The sequence below is a fragment of the Mastigoproctus giganteus genome, chromosome 14 (assembly GCF_048544385.1).
Source record: "Mastigoproctus giganteus isolate SK-2022 chromosome 14, ASM4854438v1, whole genome shotgun sequence".
Taxonomy (NCBI): Eukaryota; Metazoa; Arthropoda; class Arachnida; order Uropygi; family Thelyphonidae; genus Mastigoproctus; species Mastigoproctus giganteus.
In genome coordinates, this window is record NC_143588.1 from 28,982,451 (window position 1) to 29,003,148 (window position 20,698).

The 20,698-nt window shown below is 38.9% G+C and overlaps 1 protein-coding gene across 19 annotated transcripts in view; it reads left to right on the plus strand.

Moving 5' to 3' along the window:
• The window catches only part of LOC150075038 (uncharacterized), a 595,491-nt gene that overhangs the window by 92,245 nt on the left and 482,548 nt on the right, over positions 1 to 20,698 (plus strand). The window lies entirely within an intron of this gene.

A 20,698-nucleotide genomic window follows, 5' to 3' on the forward strand; every position in this document is an offset into this window, starting at 1 on the left:
CATACGTGGAAAGATTTCAAGTGTGTGTGTGTGTGTGTGTGTGTGTGTGTGTGTGTGTGTGTGTGTGTGTGTGTGTGTTGCACAGCTTGGAAACTAGGTGCCATAGAGGAGACTTGATTGAGGTTTAAGGCTAAAGTAAAATGAATATGGATGAAATTTTCAGGGTTATAAATGATTGTAAAAATTGGGGCCATTAATTCAAGTGGGGGGGAGGGGAAGTTTAGACTGGATTGCAGTCTATTTTAATCAGTGAGTTATAAATTACTAGAATAAGTTACTTACATGGGCGAGTGAAGCTGACATTTTGGGGAAATTCAAAGGTCAGCTGAATGAATAGGCCATCTATTTCCTTTTCTTTTATTATATACATGTATATTAATTATTTATTTTATATACTATTTTTTTTTTTTTTTTGCTTGTGCAACATAAGTCTTAGGCTTCCTTACACCATATAGCTATTACCAATACTAATATTTGGATTACTAATATTACTAATAATAACTGGATAGAATAATTGCTAATAATAGCTGGGTAGATCCATTCACCCCAGGTTCCTTTCTTATGTTTAACTTCAACAATTTCTCCCCCACTTTGTTCTCAGTTATTACAAAATCATTAAGCTTCCTGTTAAAGCATAATAAGCTTCTGTGCTCCACTTCCCTACAGAATTCCTCATGTGTGAATGTAGATGCAAAATAGTCATTCAGTTTGTCAGCTATATGAGCAGGATCATTAGCAATTGAACCATTGATATCAATTGGACCAATCTGATTCATCCCCTTCCTTGTAGAGCAGGGATTCTCAACAGGGGCAAAAATTGTTTTTTTTTTGGGGGAGCGAAAAAATCATGGGTATTACAATGGTTTGTGGCCCTCCAAAGTTCAAATCTACCCGACAACATCTTATTCCCTAATATTTAATTTCTCTCATGGGGTTTTCTTTTCCCCTGGGACAACTGATTTTAACATATAGGTATATTATATTAGGAGTGAGTGAGGAATTTTGATAAAAGGAAGATAGTGGGTGTGATTTAATTCAACCACCTTTGGTTGAATTAAATCACACCCACTGAATTTTCATAGGCATTAAATGCCTAAGCTTTCAAGAGGTAAATGTCTCCACAATCCTTGGTGTTTGCACCTTCCTGACAGCTGCAACCTTGGCAGTGGCGTGGTTTATTTATTTATTCTTTTGTTTCATTGGTCAATACATGCGGCATGGATGCGATGAAGAAATTTTTGTCTATTGTTTCTACTTTCTATGCAACAATTAGTATTGATTTATTGTTTCCTTGTGAAAGTTGTTTATTTTTGATCCACAGTGCTTTTATGAGTGACATGGGCTGTAAAAGTTAAATAAAAATAGTTTATATTTTATTAGTTAATTCTTTGTAGTTATTCAACCCATTATCAATCATGGCAAGTGCCAAAAAGAAAAAGTGTTGACAGTTCCTGATAAAGTTAGTAAACATATTGAATATTTTAAAAATTTAAAACAGAGTTTTGAGCAATGTAACACTGTTACTTCCTTATTTGTTTCACACAAACAAATTACGATGGAATGATTTGCATCTTATAAAATTGCAGAAATCATTGCAAAAACTGGTAGTGCTCATACAGTTGCTGAGACTGTTATACGGCCGATATTTGAGACTAATTTCAACAATGATGCATCAAAATCCTTCCAGTATTTTAATAGCATTGCCATTGAGCAACGATTCAATTTGAAGATGAATCGATGGTATGTCGGTTAACATTGTAGAGTAGCTAATTGACAGACTAAAAATGAGAAAAATTTTTGTTCAGATTGATGAATCCACAGTTACTGACAATAAGGCCCTTCTAATGTCATAGTCGTTATTTCGATGGTTATTGTAAATTGCAAGAAGAGATGTTTGTAAAATCTATAGAAAGTGACTGTACTGGAGCATCCATTTTTGCTGCTGTAAAAACATTGTTTGATGGAAAACAAAAGTACCATTGGAAAATTTGGTACCCTGTGCCACTGATGGGTGCTACCTTCATGGTTGGAAAACAAAGGTTTTATAGCCCACCTAAAGGAAGTATGTCCCGAAGTTCTTGCAATTCACTGCCTTGTGCACCGACATCATCTGGTTGCAAAATATATCAGTCCAGTACTTTATCAATCTCTCAATATAGTTCAATATAGTTATTAAAACCATCAGTAAAATAAAGTCACATTGCAAATATGATCGCCTTTTCAGAAAATTTTGTGTTGATAATGAAATTCATTAATTGTTTTTGTTTTATGATTGTGACCTCCAGAAATTCGACCGAACTACGTGTTACTGTCGGAGACAATCGCAGGGTAATCTCCAGTGCTGAGGTCTCCTGCCCCGATTAAACGGCATTTTGTCCCAATTAAGCGAAGTAAACCCTGGCTATTTTCTCGATTGTTTTTTTTTTTTTTTTAAGATTTGCCCCAAATAAACAACTGCCCTGATTAACCGGTGGCCCAAATAACCGGAATCCACTGTAATAATGTAGTGGGTTTTCTGCTCATCTAGAAGACTCGGTTTTGGTGTACATTTCTTCAACCTCTTCATCATCATGGCTGGACGTTGGTACATAAATCATTGTAACCTTTAGCTTGTACCTCTTAGAAGTCTTGATACCCTTGGTGATGTCTTTTTGAATTCCAAAATGTTGTTTTTTTTTTTTTTTTTTTTCTTCTTTATGGACCAGAAACCCAACTCCACCTTCGCTCCTTTCACTGTTTCCATTGGTGTACAGCAGATTTCCATTTGATAAACTTATAAGTGATTTGTTTCTTCTACTTGTTTCAGCCAAACCGATGATATTCCAATTCACATTTTGAATACAAATCTAGTTCCTTTTCCAGCTCTAATATCCTGTCTTCACCGGTGAGCGATCTTACGTTGTAACAGGCCAAGTTCAGTTTCTGTGAATGGCAGCCTGGTCGTAACCAGAGATTCTTAGCACCCTCTACTTCCATTCTGTCTGATCCTTTTGCTGCCGTAAGATGGGGGAGTGAAAGCCGCTAGGGACTGAGGGCCATTTGTTTCGTTGTGCTGTCATATGCTGAAGGGTTTGGTCTTTTCCTCTTCACGCTGACCAGGCATCTTGAAGAGAACCACTCTACATGTTCGTTGCCACCTAACAGGGCTCACCATCGAGAAGGTGTGCATGAGTGGATTTTAGGGAGGCAGGCCAACCGGACTTCTCCTGATGTAGCCGAGTGGTTAGGATCGAGAGTGCTTAGAAACGCATTCCTTGAGTGGACCGGGGTTCAAGCCTGTGACTACTAAATATGATAAATATTTGTATTGACGATTTATTGTAAACTCTACTGACTTGGTTGTCGTCCTGGAGTATAAACAGAAAATTTAATTTAATTTTTAAATCTTCTGTAATAGAAAGATATTGGATCCATCAGTGTTTTAGACTGAGTGTCTGATAACACACACAATACTTGTTCCCCTCTAAGTGACTGAAAGTCAAAACTATACTAAACGAATATTACAATTCACATCACTTTGTCAATTTAAATTTTATAATTTTTTTTTTTTTTATGTGAAAACATCCTTTGCAGCACCTAACAGTGGAATGTAACAGAAATGTCAGATGATGTGTTTTGTTGTGGTCAAATATTTGACCATAACAATACACATCCTTAATACACAATGCACATTGCAATCATACTAAGGAAGTACAGCAGGCCCTCGTTATAACGTGGTTTGCTTTAGGCTAATTCGCTACAATGCTCTTATATTATAACCCGTATCTGACTATAATGCAGTCACAAATCACTATAATGCCCTTTTACAGATTGCATTTTTGGCATATTTAATGAAATCGTTTCAATTTATGGAGTTGATAGCTTGAAAATGAATCGCAAAACAGTATTAAAACGTTTCCCACGTCGACTTGAGAAATTTTCCCACGCTAATTTAATTGCAGTACAGTGACTTGTAGTTCTTAGATCAACATTTTAAAAAACGATCAAGTACATTTCTTGTGATATTTGCGTTAATATTCATTTATCCGAAGTCTAGTCATCACTTTGTACAGTATTAAACATCATTCATAATGGACAGTTTACTCGAACATTTTATCATAATTAATGTAGCCAACACAGTTACATTTTCGAAGAGTTAATAACGGCAGATAAGAATGAAAAAGGAACGTCTGGATGTAGTACGAAGACTACAAATGTAAGAAAAAGACTGAATTTGAAAATTAAATTAGATGTTTTGAAGTGAATCGATTCCGGTCAATGACAAGCAGATGTGTGCCATAATTTAGAACTGGCAAGTTTAACTGTAAGAACAATTATAAAAAAAATGAAGAATTAATTTTAGCAGCAGGAAAGACAGCTGTTCCACTGCAAGCAGCTAGGGCTAGGCCGGCTATTAGGATTGAAACTGAGATACCTTAACTAATTTTATTGAAGATAATATCCGATGCAGAATTCAGTTAAGTTAAATATTATTATTTAAAAAAAAAATGTGGAACCATTTAAAACTAGTATGGGCTGGTTGAATAGATTTAAAATCCAGGGAGAAGCCACAAGTGCAGATCAAGGAGCCGAAACTTTCAAAAAAGAACTTGTTAAAATTATTGAAGAGGGGTATTATGTGTTATACTTCTCAACAAGTTTTTAACATAGATGAAGGAGGACTTTTTTTGGAAACGAATGACTAAAAGAAATCTCATATTGAAAGAAGAAAAAAATCATGCCAGGGTTTAAAGCGACGCACAATCGGTTGACTTTATTGTTGGGTGGTAATGCTGCGGGGGATTTAAAATTAAAACCCCTTTTAGTTTACCAGGAAGAGGGCCAAAGTACAACACGAAATCGACACTTTTTCATGATTAAATTCATCAATTAAAATCTATTTAGATCAATTAAATTCATGATTTCGAATTTTAAGTTTAATTTTGATACGTAAGTAGCTACCATATAATTATATGTATGTAATGAAGAATATTTTGTATGTACAAATATTTGAATATTAAATATTTTAGCATTAGCATTAGTAGAGGCATATGATGCAAGAAAGCAAGCTTATGCAGCATCAGCCAAAAAAAAAAAAAAAAAAAAAAACTTCCACTTCACCCCTCCGTTCGTTCGAAATACCTGTCCAGCTGAGCCTTAAATTTATTTAGACTATCAACTTCCACAACAAGGGATGGAAGTCTATTCAACTGACCAACTACCCACTGGCTAAAGGCAATTTCCGCACATCTATCCTACATCTGTCTTTCCTCAATTTGAATTTATGCCCTCTCAGGTGATTATTGTCAATTAATCAGTAAATCTATTAATCCTGATAAACTTTATTGTCAATTAAATTGTATTTTTAACTCTATATATATATATATAACGACTTAATCGTAACAAATAATTAATACATAACTATAGTGGTACACGTGATACGGAAGTTGTATAAAGGGAACTCGTAGAAAACACTAGATACCGAAAAAATATATATAACATAACTGTTTTGTGATATATCTTAAGGATTTAATTTTTGTTTTGAAACTGTATTGAATTAAATCGGAATCATGACTCTGACCAGAGCAGCAAAGCAAAAGGCTCAAGCTAATGGGAGTGCTGTGGTTCAGGGGAGAACTGAGGGGGGCAGTTGCCCTCTGAATCACAGTCTTTTAAAATGCACTGTTTGCTTGATGGTTGCGGAGCAGTCGGGTACGGGACATGATACTGCCAAGGGGGATGTCTTTGTGTGTGCACGATGTAAGGAGTGCAAGGAAATCAGGCGACAACTCAGCGTTGTTATGGGCCTTTATGAGAGCTTGAAGGACAGGGTGGATGGGCTCGAAGGAAATAAATTGAGGGGTCCATCAAGCTCTCAGCTGCCCACATCAACACCAGAGCTTGCACTTGGTCATCAGGCAACACAGAGGCAGCCCCCTAGGCAGAATGCGCTGGTCCCACAGGAACTAGTAGTTGTTGGTGACTCTATTGTCAGGGAAACGGGGAACATGCTTTGTAAAAAGGATAGGTGGAATAGGACCAGGGTATGTCTGCCAGGGGCAAAGGTTGATGACGTTGTAGAGCGGATATCATCTTTTAAGGGCACAAAGGGTGATATAGTTGTACACGTTGGCACTAATGATATTAAGAGTAGGAGACCGGCAGAATTACTTAGCAGGTACAGGTCACTGTTGAAAAAAAGCCGTGAATTACGGTTGAATTTGAAAGTGTCTGCAATTCTGCCCAGACACGATAGGAGGGAGTATATGATGAGAGCCTTGTCGATCAATTCAGCCCTGGAAAGATTGTGCAAGGCTCAAGGGGTAGAATTTTTTTCAGCCTGGACTGTACTTGTTAACAGGAGAGATTGCTTCTACAGGGATGGGATACACTTAAATAGAAAGGGTGCAAGAATTTTTGCTGATGCTGTCGAGGCAGTGTTAGGTGGGTCGGAAAACTGCTAGTTGGGGGGGGATACAAGGACTAATAGATTAACAGTAGCCACTGGCAGAGGTGGAAGTGATTCTTGCACTGCTTCTATTGAAATGAGCAGAAGCCTGAAAAACAAGATGCAGGATATTTCAGAGACTGCTGGGAGTCATTGCGGTACAAGTAAACACATGGGTTGTGTTAGGTTAGCTAAGAATAGAAACAGGTGCATGTATACCTGCTTGTACGTGTACACCAATGCTAGGAGTTTGGTAAATAAATTTGATGAATTTGAGGTATTGCTCAAAACATCAAAGGCAGATATTGTTGGGATATCAGAGATGTGGTGTCACACAGATATAAGTAATGCGGAACTGGAATTTGGGGAATACAATGTGTATAGAAAGGATAGACAGGACAGGAGGGGTTATGCTATTAGTTAAGAAACACATAAAGTCCAAGGAAGTGAAGCCAGTCGACATCGATGGACAGTGCAGTGTCGAGTCAGTTTGGTGTGACATAAGCATAGGGAAATCAAAATTGAGAGTAGGAGTGTGCTATAGGCCTAATGACTCTGATGAGTATAATAAGATATTGTACAGGGAAATAGAGTGGGCCAGTAAATCAGAGAGTCTTATAATGGGGAGATTTTAATTTCCCAGATATTGACTGGAATTTGTGGGTTGGTCACTCGCACACTAGCAAGGCTTTTGTGGATTTATTGGATGATTGTTTTCTACATCAGCATGTTCGTGAGGCAACAAGAGGGAGCAATACTCTTGATCTGATTATCAGTAGTGATTCTTCATGCATTAAGAATCTGCAGATAAATGAACCACTAGGTGGCAGTGATCACAGTGTGTTGAAGTGGGATTTACTCAAGGCGGTAACTACCATCAGAGGTAAAGGGAAGGGTTTTTGTTTTCGTAAAGGCGACTATGATGGTCTGAGACAGTATTTAAATTCTATACAGTGGGACCAACTGATGATGTTACCAACAGCAAACTCAAAATGGGAAGCATTCAAGGAACTAATCTTGGAGGCTACCAGGCTTTACATACCAACTAAGAAATATTGTTCAAGGTTTAGGCCTAAATGGGTGTCAGATGAACTAATGAGACATGTGGCAGAGAAGAAAAATGCATGGGATACATACAAATTAATAGGTGACATGGAAGCCTATGATAGATATAAGTTGGTCTGTAACCAAGTCACAAAGGAGATTAGGCAGGCAAAGGCAGACTACGAAAAATCCTTGGCAAAGGATGCAAAGAAAAACAGAAAAGAGTTCTTTACATATTTAAACTCAAGAAGGAAAGGGATGAATAAGATTGGTCCACTGGATATTGATGGTTCAACAGTTGAGGATCCTGCTCAGGTGGCTAACAATCTAAACGAGTATTTTGCATCTACATTCACGCATGAGGAGTCATTCAGGAAGGAGAATGACATAGGTAAAGTAAACATTGGCAGTGAGCTGGATGATTTTGTAATAACTGAGAGGAAAGTGGAGGAGAGATTGTTGAGGATAAACATAAAAAAGGCACCTGGGGTGGATGGGATCTATCCAGTTATATTAAAGGAAGTAAGCAAACCCTTAGCCATAATTATGAGAGCTTCTTTGGACTCGGGAGGTACCCATAGACTGGAAATGTGCAAATGTAACCCCAATTCACAAAGGAGGATCAAAGGCTGACACAAGTAATTATAGACCTGTTAGTTTAACTTCTGTTCCAGGTAAATTAATGGAGGCACTGGTTAAAGAAGCACTGCAGGATCATCTAGACAAGAATTCAGTTATAGCTCAGATGCAGCATGGTTTTGTTAAGGGCAGGTCTTGCCTGACCAATTTGATTGGATACTATGATGTAGTCACAAAAGAACTGGATGCAGGGAATAACTTTGATATTATGTATCTGGATCTTAGAAAGGCTTTTGATACTGTTGCACATGGAAGACTGCTGCACAAATTGGAGCAGTGTGGCATTGGAGGCAAATTGCTGCTATGGATAAGGGGATGGTTGAGTGGCAGAAGACAGAGAGTGGTAATCAATGGACACTGCTCAACGTGGACTAATGTAATTAGTGGAGTTCCTCAGGGTTCAGTGTTGGGTCCGTTGTTGTTTTCGGTGTTTATGAATGATATTGATGATGGGATATCAAGTTTAATGTCCAAGTTTGCAGATGATACAAAGGTTGGGAGGGTTGTTAAGGACACTACTGACGCTATGCTGCTGCAACAGGATCTGGAAAGGTTGAACAGATGGGCTGAGATGTGGCAAATGAAGTTTAACATTGACAAATGTAAAGTACTACATATGGGAAAAAGTAATCCCAGAGCAACGTATCAACTCTGCGGTACTACACTGACAGTGGTGGAGAATGAAAAGGACCTGGGGGTAATTGTGCAGGCAGATATGAAGTTCTCTGAGCAGTGCAGACGAGCTGCAAGAGTAGCTCATGGTGTCTTGTCAATGATATACAGGAATTTTTCTAGCAGGGATAAGGAGGTGATTATTCCCTTATATAAGGCAATGGTTAGGCCACATCTTGAGTACTGTATACAGGTCTGGAGGCCTCATTTCAAGAAGGATGTAGAGCTGCTGGAACAGGTACAGGAAGGGCAACAAGATTAGTGAATGGAACAAAGGGTTGCTCTTATGAAGAAAGGCTTAAGTTTTGCAAATTACAGAGTTTGGAGACTAGGCACCGGCGAGGTGATCTGATAGAGGTGTATAAGGCTTGAATGGTTTGAGCATGCTCAATGAAAATGGGATTCTTCATCTTGCTCAGAATAATCGCCTCAGAGGGCATAAATTCAAATTGAGGAAGGACGGATGTCGGATAGATGTGCGGAAATTTGCCTTTGGCCAGCGGGTGGTTGGTTGGTGGAACCGACTTCCATCACTTGTTGTTGAAGTTGATAGCCTAAACAAATTTAAAGCTCAACTGGACAGGTATTTCGAATGAACAGAGGGGTGAAATGGGAGTGGTGTGTCTTTTTTTTTTTTTTTTTTTTTTTTTTGGCTGATGCTGAATAAGCTTGCTTTCTTGCATCATATGCCTCTACTAATGCTAATGCTATTCTGAGCAAGAGGAAGAATCCCATCAGCATTGAGCATGCTCAAACCATTCAAGGCGTTATACACCGCTATCAGATCACCTTGCCGGTGCCTAGTCTCCAGATACAGTCGGTCCTCGTATAACACGTGTTTACATTACACGAATTCGATCATACACGATTTATAAATAGGGGAACGTTATCTTATATAACACGAACCGAATTCGCTTATACACAATTCACCTTTGTGTTTACAAGAAATGGCAGTCGAACGCGGAATCACCCCAACTGAATGCAACACAATAGGAATGAAGAAGATTCTGAAAATGTATTTATGTGTTTTATATCAGTGAAGGGGAAACACATTTCACCATAATAACGTAAAAACCAACACAATTCCAGTTATCGATATAATAGCAAATGCAATTAGATGGAGTTTACTACGAGTTTATAACATGATTCCACTAGCAGAAATGCAACTGGAAATTGTTTTTATTGTTTTATGGTAGTAACCCCCAGAAATGTGCTTTAGTAAAATGTGAGGTGTTAATAGTGTATCTCGGCCTTTACGGTGTTGTTTATTCAGTTGCTACACGCGCGCAGCTTTGTTTCTGTGTATCAAGCGTGCCTCCTCGTTTTGTAATTGTGCTTTATTCCCTAAAAATGAGTAAAATACTTAAAAGGTGTGAAAAGGAAGCGTTCTGGCTAAGACACTGTAGATTCAGTGAAAAAAAAAAAAAAAGCAATATCGATAAACAGAGGCGGACTGGATCAAAAATTCTTAACCGGGAAAATTTATAGTGGCCTCATACTACGATTTATGGCCAAAATCACACCGGCCTCCGGCCCACCGTGGTTTCCCCCGTAAGGCTTCTGTCTGCCTCTGTCGATAGAGAAAAAATATGAAATTGTGAAACGCTTTGAGCGAAATGAAATCTATGTGATATTGCACATGCTATAGACCTAAATCAGGCAACGCCGAGAATTACAAAGAATGCAGAGAAAATAAAAACAACTTTCATAGCAGGAACAACTCAGTGTAATTAAAATCCACTAGATTAAGACACAAGAATTGGAAGAGATGGAACGGTATCTGTTTGGATAAAAAATCAAACAAAAAGCAAGTTTGCTTACGATAGAAGTAAAAGCATTAGCAATATTTTATTATGACTTACGTATTATAATTTATACTTACGTATTATAATATACGTAAGTATTTTATTACGACTATTTTATTTAATATAATAAATTTTTTACAAATAAAATACGTATTTTATTCGTAAAAAATACTTTTTTAGCATTAAAAAATACTTTATTATAATATTTTTATTATGTATTTTAATCGTTATAAAATACTTAACATTTTATAACGATTAAAATTACCCGATTATTTATTGCTTGGTAATGTTTTGGTTCCAAATGTGTGTTCAATCTTGTGTGGTCGGAACCTAACCCTACTTTTCCCATAGGGCCTGTTGTTTATATTGCACGATTTCGCATTGCACGAGGGTTTCTAGGAACGCAACTATCATGCTATACGAGGACAGACTGTACTGTAATTTGCAAAACTTAAGCCTTTCTTTGTAAGAGCAACCCTTTGTTCCATTGACTAATCTTGTTGCCCTTCTCTGTACTCGTTCCAGCAGCTCTACATCCGTCTTGAAATGAGGCCTCCAGACCTGTATGCAGTACATACTCAAGGTGTGGCCTGACCATTGCCTTATACGAGGGAATAATAACTTCCTTATCCCTGCTAGAAAAATTCCTGCATATCATTGACAAGACACCATGATCTACTCTTGCAGCCCGTCTGCACTGCTCAGAGAACTTCATATCTGCCTGCACAATTACACCCAGGTCCTTTTCTACCACTGTTGTTCTGGGGTTGATGTTTCCCATATGTAGTACTTTACATTTGTCAATATTAAACTTCATTTGCTACCTCTCAGCCCATCTGCTCAACCTTTCCAGATCCTGTTGCAGCAGCATAGTGTCAGTAGTGTCCTTAACAACCCTACCAACCTTTCTATCATCTACAAAGTTGAACATTAAGCTTGATATACCATCATCAATATTATTTATAAATACAGAAAACAATAATGGACCCAACACTGAACCCTGATGGACTCCACATAATAGTTCACCATGAACAGTGTCCATTGATTACCACTCTCTGTCTTCTCCCCATCAACCACCCCTTTATCCATAGCAGTAATTTGCCTCCAATGCTACACTGCTCCAATATGTGCAGCAGTCTTTCATGTGCAACAGTATCAAAAGCCTTTCTAAGATCCAAGTATATAATATCCAAGTGCATCCAGCTCTTTTGTGATTGCATCATAGTATCCAATCAAATTGGTCAGGCAAGACTTCCCCTTAACAAAACCATGTTGTGTCCGAGCTGTAACTGAAGTCTTGTCTAGATGATCTTGCAGTGCTTCTTTAACCAGTGCTTCCATTTATTTTCCTGGAACAGAAGTTAAACTCACAGGTGTATAATTACTTGTGTCAGCCTTTGATCCTCCTTTGTGAATTGGGGTCACATTTGCACATATCCAGTCTATGAGTACTTCCCCTGAGTCCGACATTTTGATCGACATTTGTGCATCTTTTCATTACCGTTTATTAATGATTAGGTAATATCCTATCGCACTGACCACAACTCACAAATACATATATTACCATATGGGAATGCAGCGCTCGCTTAGCGTGGATTCACTCAGCTCTGTTTTTCCAGAACAAATCATCAGCATTAAGCGTGGGCCACCTGTATGACGTCACAAAAGAACGACAGTAATGGTTCTTTAGCGGCATTGTAGATGGCAGATGACTTTCATCAACCAATGAAATACGACCACTTTGCTTATTGGTGGCTTGAAGTAGTGAAATCCATGTTTAGTCTCTAGAGCAAAGTTTCTGGCATCCCCCTTCCCCCATACTTCTTCAACCCATGCACGGTACTAAGTACTATAGGTTTTAAAACCTTTCGTGTTTGGGGTTTTCATAAAAAAAAAAAAAATATATATATATTTCGTAGTATTCTACAAATGGATTTTACTAACCTCTTCCAAGCTAAGGATGTTTCCACATAAATCGTCTTTTGTGCATGCGGATACATGCACGTGCGCGTGCATCCCCTCTTGTGGCTGTTGATAGGTTAAAGAATGCATCCTAACCTAACAATTACAATTCCTACTGAAATTGTCTCTAGATTCTGAGATGATTGCTTTGGACTGGAAAAGTGCAAATGCTTCACCCATTCATGGGGGGGGGAGCTAAGGTGGAATGAGTAACCATCGATTGTTGAGTTTGACTTCTGTAGTTGAGTAAAATAAAGGTAATCAGCATTTGAGGATGCATTTCAGAAACAGCTTGATAGAATGAATTTCCTGAGGAATCAGTATGGCTTCTTAAAGAGGAAGTCATTTGGATGAAGTTATAAAGTAGTTTATAAAGTTATCAGTTATGAAGTCATTTGGATGGAGTTATAAAGTTATAAAGATGGAGACAATTCCGATAGTGTATATCTAGATTTTAGTAAAGCATGTGATTCAGTTCCCAAATGACTTAGATCAGTTATACGTGGCTTGGGAGAGAGGGATAATAAAGGTTAACACCTAAGGAAATAATGACGCCCAATCTACTTTTTACGACCCTCCTGTGTTGAAGTTCAGCTTTAGCTGAACTTCAACACAGGAGGGTTGTAAAAGTAGTTTTATTGAGCCTTGGTAAACTGAGCAGAAGAATAGGACATGACTCAAGCCTTCAGAGGCATAGTGCATAGTGTGCATAGTATTAGGGTCAGGCGCCACCTAATCTGCGCCATATGTTTCCCACATCTGCGCCATATGTTCGCTGTGAAGGAATACAGTACTACTGTAAATGCCAGAAAAGTGTTGTGTGTTGTATATGACATATTGTGTTAGGTTCTGTTGTGTGTCCTGGCATTTGGCCGCAGGGCCCCTAGTGGGACTCCACGTTGCCCGCACACACCACTAGGAGGTAGCCAGTTTGCCCATTATTCTCTGGCTTGTCTCCGCTAGGGTCGCCAGAGCTTCCTGGACGGAGACAAAAAAAAAAAAAAGGGTAGAGTCGAGGAAGTACAGAGTGTACGCAAGAAAGGAGGGTATAGCTAGAAATATGGAGGATGTAGGCGAAGATATCCTCCAGGTTATCAATGGAGAAATAAACACCATCAGTTGAAAGGGGAACCTGGGAATGACGATAAATAAGACAGCAAGAGAGCCGTGTGCAAGTTGCCACTGAAGAATAAGGTGGTCCATATGCCAGTTGATCCTATCCGGGTTAAGATCAGTTTTGCCAGTTAGGTTAGGATCAGATGTTTGGTTGTTCCTATTTTGTGTTGGCAATAGGGTGCTCCGTCTTGTGAAGAGGGCTTGTGCAAACTTGGTAAACTCATAGTAGTAGTTTTCTTCTGTGATGAATAAGTGTTAATTTCCTTGAGGGTTATCTTGGATACGAGTAAACAGGATGCTGCGGAGGTCCTCATAGTGTTGACAGGTATATACTAGATGGTTCCAGTCTTCTATTTCACCACATGCACAGTAGGGGTTGTCAATGATTCCCATGGATGTTAATTTATGGTTTATTGATCCGTGTTCAGTGATGAGGTAGGTAGTACAAAGACCAGGAGAAAACCAAGTTGGAGATTTAGGAAATACGGCATTCACATACGGTATAAATTTCTTGGTGATTGGGCCCTTGTCGGTAGCAGTCCATCTGTCCTGCCAGGTCTGAAGTAGTAGGATGGCAATTTTTTCCCTTTTCCTGCCTGATTTCCTGCCAGGTTATTGATGGAGTATCCAAGGATAGTTGCTGGTATACCCCTGGATAGACAGTAGTGGAGGCCCCTTCGAATAACCTCCAGATCAAGCGGAAGGACGCCCGCAAGAACCTGAAGGGCTGGGTTGCTAACTGTGCAGCATGCCCTTGTAATAGTAAGAAGGATGGTGCGCTGGATGGTTCCCAGTTTACGTTTGTTGTTGTAAAGAGTTGCCCTGCGAAACCAGACCCCTGATCCATACGTTATGAAGGGAAGGAAGATTGATTTGTACAGAATCTTAAGGGTGCGTCGGTTCAATCCCCAATCGCGACGACTCACCCGTGCGATGAGAGCATTGTAGTTTCTCACTTTCGCGTGGAGGTGTGCAAGGTGCGGAGAGAAAGTGAGCTTAGGGTCAAGTACTATTCCCAGTAGTTTTAATGTAGAAACTAGCTTGACGGTTTGGCCTTGAAGTTTGATAGTGGGGTTTCTAGTAGGCTGCAGTGATCCCTTCAGGAGAATGGATTGTGTCTTTTGGGGTGAGAGTCTTAGTTTGTGTAGGGCTGCCCAGTTCTGAAGGATTTGAAGTGCCTGGTTTCCTCTGGCTTCCAGAGAAGCTCTGCTGTCAGCCTCAATCGAGATAGTCTCATCATCAGCAAAGGCTTGTATAACTACAGGACCTAGGTCCAGTCCAAGGAGCTCATCCAGGACAATGTTCCACAAAAAAGGACCAAGGGCTGAACCTTGGGGGCAACCTCTGTAGATTGACCTGGTAATTCTTCGGTACGTTGAGGAGATTGTAATTTTTCTATTTGATAAGTAGTTTTCGATGCATTTGTATAAATTTAATGGTATATTTGCTTGCCTAAGTCTGCGAAGGATACTTGCCCACCAGAGCCTGTCAAATGCTCCTGCGAAATCTATTGCTATTAGTAGGTAGTATTTGGAGGTAGAAGTTGAGACTGCAGAGATGATCATTTGCAGTGCGTCTTCTGTGCAACGCCCCAGTCGAAATCCAAACTGGAAGTTGGACTGGAGCCCAGCTTTGGCGTAATGGTCTTGGAGCCGTACTAGGAGTAGTCGTTCAAACAGTTTACTGACCATGGATAAAAGGGCAATGGGTCGATATGACTCTGGTTGTTGGAGCGGTTTAGACGGATTTTTTGTGATCAGTTTTACATTGCCGTTTTTCCATTCTTCTGGGAAAGATCCATGGGACAAGCACTTATTGAAGAGGTCGTAGAAACTGGATGTTAATTTGGGTGGTCTTTTTAAGGACTTCCTGTTCAATGAGATCTGGTCCGGGACATTTCCTCTCTTTCATTTTGGTAAGAGCCTGCTGCAGTTCATCGGTGGTAAATTGGTCTTCTACAGCATTGTTGAAGTAGATGTTGTTTGCCTGGCATATTTCTTGCTGTTGTACTGTCAGAGGATCAGTATCTGTACCAAAAAGTGTCCAGAATATTGGCCATAGACAGCTCCCACGATGTAGTCATAGTGCCGTTTGGTGTGAGAGTGGATTGGATAACTTCGCCCCTCGGGAGCTTGTTGGTGGTGATGCGGTACACCACCCCCCAGTGTTCAGTATTGCCAGTGGTTTTGATGAGTCGTTCCCAAGATCTTTTCCACTGCCTTATAAGGGAGGTGTAGTGGTTTCTGACTCTTCAATATTCTTCATGGAGGGTGTTGACCTCATTTGGGGGCCAAGAGGTACGAGCTCTCTGAAAGGCTTTTCTTTTGGAGTGTACAATTCGGCGAAGGTGCTCCAGCTCTGGGGACCACCATGGGACGGCATTAGGCATTGGTCTTTTCTTTCTAATTGATTGATTGCAGGCCTGGATGATGATTTCTGTTGTGAGCTTTTGATGTTGGTTGGGGTCCAGTGCTGGAAGATCAGAAGAGTTGTGGTTCTGGATCATGGTCTGCAGCGTGGAGCAAAATATTTCCGAATTGGCCTTGTTAATGCCATAGCGACTAATATTGTAGTGAGGTGGTGGAGTTGGATCAATGGATCTTGTGAGTTGAAATGTAATAGATCTGTGATCTGAGGTGGTCCAGGCCTCATTGACCTGCCACCCAGAAATTTTGCTGGAAATGGATCGTGTAGCTATGGAGATATCTATTGTGGATTCCCACAGAGTGCTGGAACAGGTACGCAGGTTATTGGGTTTGTTCAGAACCAGGAAGGGAGAAGTGGCCAGAAAATCTTCAAGAAGCTGCCCATTGTGGCACCCAGAGCGATCAGTGGTCAGGCTGTACCAGGTAGGAGAGCGGCGATTTACATCTGCCCCAAAGATAATCTTGCTGTTGGGAAGTGTAGCAAGGACTGTACGTACTGCAATGCCTTCAGAGGCACTGCAGAAACAGGTATCTGACATAGATGTGAATTTAAAAAAGTAATAATAATAAATAAATAAATAAGAGCCTTTAAAGAACAATGGCCAGTTAAAATATATGATGTAACAAGGTTGGGTAGAACCAAAGTTGATTACTTTTTGAGGTAGTGAATTTATATCCACTAAGAACTTTCGTTCACAAACAGCAGCATTCACTGATAACCGTTCTGTCTTCTACCATTCAACCATCCCTTTATCCATAGCTGTAACTTGCCCTTAATGTTAAATTGCTGCAATTTGTACAGCAGTCATTTATGTGCAGCATAAAAGACTGTGTTGATACAACAGTATCAACAGCTCTCTTGAAATTCAAGTATATGATATCAAAATGATTTTTCATCCAGTTCCTTGTTGATGGTATCCAATGAAATCAAATTGGTCTTCGCAAACCACCCAGGTTGTGTCTGAAGGTATAAAACATTTGGTCATTGCTCCTTTGGTCAAGGAATTCTGTCGCATCTTCATCTGCCACATTGGCAGATGAAACAAGAAAAAAGGAATACCCATATGAAATTTTGGGATGCAATAGATGCAACTTTTAGCAGCATGTTGTTGATCATTGGAATAAGTTGCCTCCCAAGGTGGAGAGTGAGACAAGGTACAAAGAATTGGATTGTTAGCATTTTAGAAATGGGGAAAATTGTGATTTGAATTCCCCCCCCCCTTTTCAGAAGCAGTAAAAGTTTGTTTTGTATCATGACTGATTAATTCTAATTGAAGCTATTGTTGTCCGATCACATATATCTAGCCGCACATGCTGTAAGATAACCACTTATGTTTAACCTCTTACAGTGTTTTTAGTCTCCCGCATTTCAGTTTGTGCATGACATAAATCAGTGATGCACAGCTTTATTTTGTTCACAACCCAACAACTGTAAAGTTAAAGCAACTATAAAGTTAGTTTATATAAAAAGAAGCAAATAATATAAGTGCAGTTTAAAATTGGATGGCTTTAGTTTGATACTGGCATTGCATGGCTGATATCATACTGTAAATAGCTTGGGTTTTTGACTTGGGGGGGGGGGGTTCTTTTTCTTTCCTCTTGTGCCAGTTTTATTATTATTATTAGCCATATGATGCAAGGAAGCCCGAGGCTTATGCTGCACCAGGCAAAAAAAATTTTTCTGAATTACCCCGAGAGATAGAAAGGGAATCCTTTCTATCTCTCGGGGTAATTCAGAAAAAGAATAATGATATCCAGCTCAGGACCCTAGGTGTGCCAGGCCCATACTCACCAGATGTGAGTCCCTGGGGTTGAGTTTTTATTTCTCATATCTCTGAAACTTTCAAAATATGTCACAGTTAGGCTGGGATTAATCAGGCCACTCTTCAGAGACTTTGACTATATGTCATTTATAATTCAAGCACTGTTTTTGAAATGTTGTTCACCCCAAATACAGAATATCGAAGTCAGATTTTGCTGCTCCTACATCATTTATTTCTTGTGAAATTTGTGTATCAACTTTGAAAAAATATCATTTGCCCCCTTATAAAGAATCATTTATGTAACTAAAACAGTCTCAGTTGATGCTGTCTTTCAAACTCATGTTACTAGAAAATTGATAACATTAGATTTAACTTTCCTTTATTTCTTTGATGAATTTAAATATATTGACACATGCAAATATGGCTTTGATGTATTTTTTTCATTAACCCTTTTACACTATTCCTTTCATTAAATAAACACCCTTTAAGATAAACATAACAGTTTCTTTCCCGTGAAAAAGGTATTTGGGAGGGAGGGGGGAAATCCCATTTATTTGGCCAAGTCATTGGTTTTCACATTTTAGTTAACACAGGTCCTGATTCCTTGAGTCACTTGCATGAATTTTCTGAACTTGTTAATAATAAGTTTCTGTTTGGGAACACTTTTGTTAAAGGTAATGTAGAATTGTTCTCTTGTGTACAATTTCTTTGTATTTAAAAATCCTTCGCATTGCGAAGTAGAAAATAAAGTTTTGGTCTATCTTAGATCACTTTTGTGCTACCAACCAGACTTCATACCTTTTCCAAGTGAGAGACATACTTTCCTTTATGGCAGTGGTTCCCAATCTTTTGTCACTCAAGTCACACATTAAGTTAAAAGACTAATATTAGCAGCACACCAAAATAGTGATTGCGATCAAACTCGATGGAATTTTTTCCTAATCTCGTGGCATAGTTGAAAAAGGTTGTGGCACACCAGTTGGGAACCGCTGCTTTATGCTAACGAAAGGGATCCCTAACGGTAAAAACATTCTAGTTTCAACTATGGCAGTCATTTTTTTTATTTAAGTCTTTCCACTTTAGTACAGTGATGCGTTTGTGGATCTCAATAGAGATTTGATGTTTTTAAAAGAAATAGATAGTTTATCTATTTCTTTTAAAAATATGTTAGAGGTACTCAAAATACAAATGCTAAGTTTAGACTTTTAACTTGGGTTCATGAAAGCAGCTAACAAGGGTCTTTTCATTCTACACCTTAAAAGTTCTTTAATTCTTCTGAACTGGGACATATTCTCTTCAAGTGCTATATTTAAAAATGACATTAAATCATTTACAGAAGAAGACCGTTGAATGACCTTACCTTCATGTGGTAATAGTGGCAAATGATGCTAGAATGCAAGCTTTTATAACAACACACACACACACACTTTACCCCATATATATACCCTCCAAGAATTTGTCTAGTTTATCCGTGAATTTGCTCAAGCCATCCACTGGCTGAAAGCAGACTTCTACGCATCTGTCTTGCAACCATCCCTTCTCAACTTAAATTGATGTCCCCTCGTGAGTAGTCTAAGCAAGAGGAAGAATGCCATTCACATTTAGCTTACTCAATCCATTTAAAGTCTTAAACACCTTAATCAGGTCATGTTGCAGGTGCCTAGTCCAGAAGCTGTAATTTGCAGAACTGAAGCTCTTTCTAGGCAAGAGCACCCTTTTGTTCCCTTCACCAATCTGGGTACCCTCTCTGTACCCGCTCCAGAAAATCTGCATCCTTCCTAAAGTGAGACCTCCAGACTTGTACACAGTACTCAAGATGCAGCCTAAGCATGGCCTTGCACAATGGGATAATCACCTCCTAATCCCTGCCAGCAAAGGCTTTGTATATCATTGAGCTTCACTGGCAGCATGTCTGCGCTGCTCAGAGAATTTTTCTATCTGACTGCATAATTACCCCCAGTTATCCACAATGTGACGATTTATATCTATTATAGCAGTCTGTAATATTCTGATTCCTGAAAATTTACTCTAAATTGGTTGTCTTTCTCTTTCGGTCTATCCAAATGCAAAAAAGCAACCCATGACTTAGAATGCTTGCTCCAAAAATATTTTTCCTCCCAAGAGCATTACAATTCTTTTGTGAAAAATGCAATACCAGCCAATTTAATTGTATCCATTCTATAACTGTAATAAAATGTTCTATGTGCTCATTTTTATAGTCTAGTTTATAGACTTTAATTTATAGTTTAGTTTGCATAATGTAGTCATTAGTTGTCATTGCTATTTAATGAGATACTTCTATTATTATTAAAATGGGAGATTGTGTTAAAGAACTTCTTTCTCATAGATCTGCAAAGGTTCATGAGAACAATGAGAACACAAGATGCTTACTTCAAAACCATTAGTCATCAGATATACAGTGCTGAAGAGACTGATAATGTTCAAGCTGCAAGGAAGTATGGACTATGAGTGAAGTGTTTAGGTGTATTGGAGATTATCGAAAGACAATATCAAGCCTTTGTCTATAAATTGCCTATTTTTGTACCAAAAATTTACCATTTTTCAGCTGTGGAACAGTGTAGAAGTGATTGTATGAAGGCTTAAGACAAAGTTTATCAGTGATGTGAAGTTATGTAGATGAAAGTTTTGGAAATGAATGATGAAATGCAATGGCTTGTATTTTGCCATTGTGCACTCATGCACGCCTCAGTGGCACAAAAGCTGCATAAATGATTCTGTAGAGCAACATAACTTTCATGAACTTGAGCAATCGTTCTCTGTAAGTGACACAGTTATTCATTGTGGTAGCAGTTTACTTTGAATAATGGAAGAACCACTGAAGGT